The sequence below is a fragment of the Triticum urartu genome, chromosome 4, assembly GCF_003073215.2.
Source record: "Triticum urartu cultivar G1812 chromosome 4, Tu2.1, whole genome shotgun sequence".
Lineage (NCBI taxonomy): Eukaryota > Viridiplantae > Streptophyta > Magnoliopsida > Poales > Poaceae > Triticum > Triticum urartu.
The window spans coordinates 319,171,149-319,174,422 of NC_053025.1; positions in this window are offsets into that span (position 1 = coordinate 319,171,149).

Consider the following 3,274-nt stretch of genomic DNA (forward strand, 5'->3'; position numbering starts at 1 on the left):
TGAAGAAATTGGATCATTTATAAGCACCATAGATAGCAACAATCCTTAGGGAAAGCTTTAGGTGAAATATAACCCAAGGTAACTCCAATGGCGAGATTGATGGATTTAAAATACCTCATTCTTAATAACATGTGAATCATGACACGTGAACTCAAATTATCAAGAATGGCATAATACCACCTCCAAAGATACGGTAGAAAGAAATTGCACTCCGGATTGCAAGATGAAGAATGCTTGATCTCCCTAGAAATGAATCTCGATGAAAACTTCGAGAAGGAATTAATTCCTTGATGAAACACCATGTCGAGCCTCCATGAAGAACTCCGGTAACAAAAGAAAGAGAAATTGAAAACACAAGGTGAATCCTTGCAATGGTTTAGATGGATCTCCGTGATAATTAGAGCTTGGAACTCCGGGAAAGAAAGACGAGCACTTGAACTCAAGAATTTAATCATCGTGAACGAACTCCGGAAGAAAAGATGAAACAAGTGAAAACCGAGAATTTGATAAGCCTCCGGAATAAGGAATTAATCTCTTGGATGAAACAAGAATAAGAATTACATTATGCTTATCCTTCACCAATTAAATTGATGACAATCAACCCATATTACTCATTCTTGTAGAAAATATTAAGAGAGATATAACATAAACTTGGGAAGGTCTTCGACGAACCATCGGTAGGATTGAAAACACGAATGAATTGATATGATAAGAAAGAAGAAAAATCTTGAACGAACCACCGTAAGCATTGACAAAGAACGAAGTAAAGGGATAAATCGCTGGAAAGGAGTTAGAGAACGAATGAAAATACTTGAGGAAAATTAGATCCATGAGAACAAAAGATCATGAGCTGATTAGAGAATATACTTGAATGATGCACCGGTAAGATTTGGAGAACAATAGCTGAAATCTGAAAATGAATAATTCTGAGATGATGGGCTTCAAAGAATCAAACTGGCAAGGGTTCCTGAAATGATTCGGATGCGAAAAAAGAATTCTCACAATCATAACAATTATGAGAGGACGACAACAAGCTAGAACTCCGCATCTCTGAGAGAATGGTTAAGATTTTTGAGGAAAACTCTTCTTCGGTCTTCAAAATCCGAGAATGACGACAAGAAACACCACCATGAATTATTTAGACACTCCGGAATGAAGAATGGAAAGGTTGAGCCAACGATGAAAAGAATTTAATCGATCTTGGAGAAAGACATAAGATCGATGATAATTCATTCTTACGTCAAACTTTGAGATGAATTTGAAAAGCTCCAGGAGAAATAAGAAGAGTCAGGTAAGATCCTGGAAAAAGACTTGTGGGTTAGGGCCCACTCAAAAGATACACCATTGAACGATTTAAAAGAGGGAATGCACCGGTTGAATTAAATGGCTAGAATGAGATAACATCCTCGAAAGAGTTTGAATGAAGGCATAGTGGAAACACGAATCTTCGAGATATCGTGAGCACTCCGGAACAATAGGATAGTGAGAAGTGAATGAATATGAGGAGCACCGGCATGATAGGGTATTTGAAACGAGGAGAAAGATATGATCAATAACGCTTGAATTTAAACCACCGGAGAAGAAAAAATGAGTAAAGGGTGACGAACTTGAAGCTTCGTTAGCATCTTCTTGAGAATCACCGGATAAGAATATTGATGGAAAAGGAATGGAGAAGCTTCCCATTAATAAAAGGATACTTGAATAAAAATCCGAGTCCTTGAAGAAAAAGGGTGGGTGGGCGGGAAAAACAAAGGCAACTTGGAGACGGATGTAACAAACACCGTTGAGAAGAACTGATAATTGATCTTACTGATGTTGAAATGATTGGATCCACTTGAAGAGAAACACGCCGGTAAAAAGGATTGACAAGACAAACTCGACAATCAAGAAGGATTAGTATTCACATAGAAATATGAGAACACCGCTTAGGAAAGGGATGGAATCCACATTTGACTTCGAAGCAACTCGAATACCACAACTCAAAAACAAAAGAAAGGATTGGCTTGCAGAGTAAGCCGGAACAAACATATGATAGAGATTTCGCCTGAAGTTTTCGTGGTGGGGCCTACACGGGCTCGATCATACAGCACCGTCATGTACAAGGCAGTGCACATGCCATACGAAGCGTCCCCGAGTCGGCATAGCCAAGGACTCTTTAAGACACAACGAGACCACTGTAAAACCAACCATGGATAGGCGAACCACTAGACGTCGAACCCCAATTTCATATCATACATCTGTCGGAAAGATATTCTAAGAGCTACTTGAATTCCCACTTATAAACTCCCGAAATTTTCCGGTTATGCAATCAGGTGTTGGGGATACAGGGGAAGCATAATATCTCACCCAAATCTAGCAAATCCTACATCCAGCTGTATCCATCCTTCAACACATAACCAAGAAACCTTCGGAAATCGTCTACCTCAACCTTCGAAAAGCATCCGATATATGAGTTATGGCAATACTCCCGAACTCCCGCCCTAGTACTGGGTGGCGTCGAGGTTATCTCACCAACGAACTGCATAAAAGAGATTTTCGATGTCGGCGTACTAAACTCAGGTATTCTAGAACTGCAACGATAAAATTGTGACGACAACACCTCAGAGCTCAACTCCCCGGGACACTGCCACAACCCCTAAAGACAGGAGGCACCAAGAACAATGTTCTCGTCACAAAACCATCGGAACGATTCCAAGATACCCGCGTGATCCTAAAATTTTTTTTAGTGAAATTTGAGAACAGAAGAGTCAAAACTCTACGTCAGGATGCCTTACCAGAGCGATGAAGGGACTGGGGAGTAAAAATAATTCCTAAACTCTCCGATATATAATTCCTAAATGACTCAAAACATTTTTCTAGACTCAACTCGTCAGCTAATTCGATCAAGCAGTGGGGGCTCCTAAGGTCGGGGAAGGCTCTGATTACCAACTTGTAACGCCCTCGATGCGGCTATATCTCCCACGTGTTGAAGCACGACTTAGAGGCATAACCGCATTGAAAGCAATGTCGCAAGTGAGGTAATCTTCACACAACCCATGTAATACATAAGGGAAAGAGATACATAGTTGGCTTACACTCGCCACTTCACACAATTACATGAATAAAGCATTACAACATCCAGATACAATCAAGGTCCGACTACGGAACCAAAATAAAAGAAGACTACCCCAAATGCTACACAGATCCCCGATCGTCCCGACTGGGCTCCACTACTGATCAACTGGAAGCGGAACTACACAAAGGACAAGATCTTCATCGAGCTCCTCCTGATCTT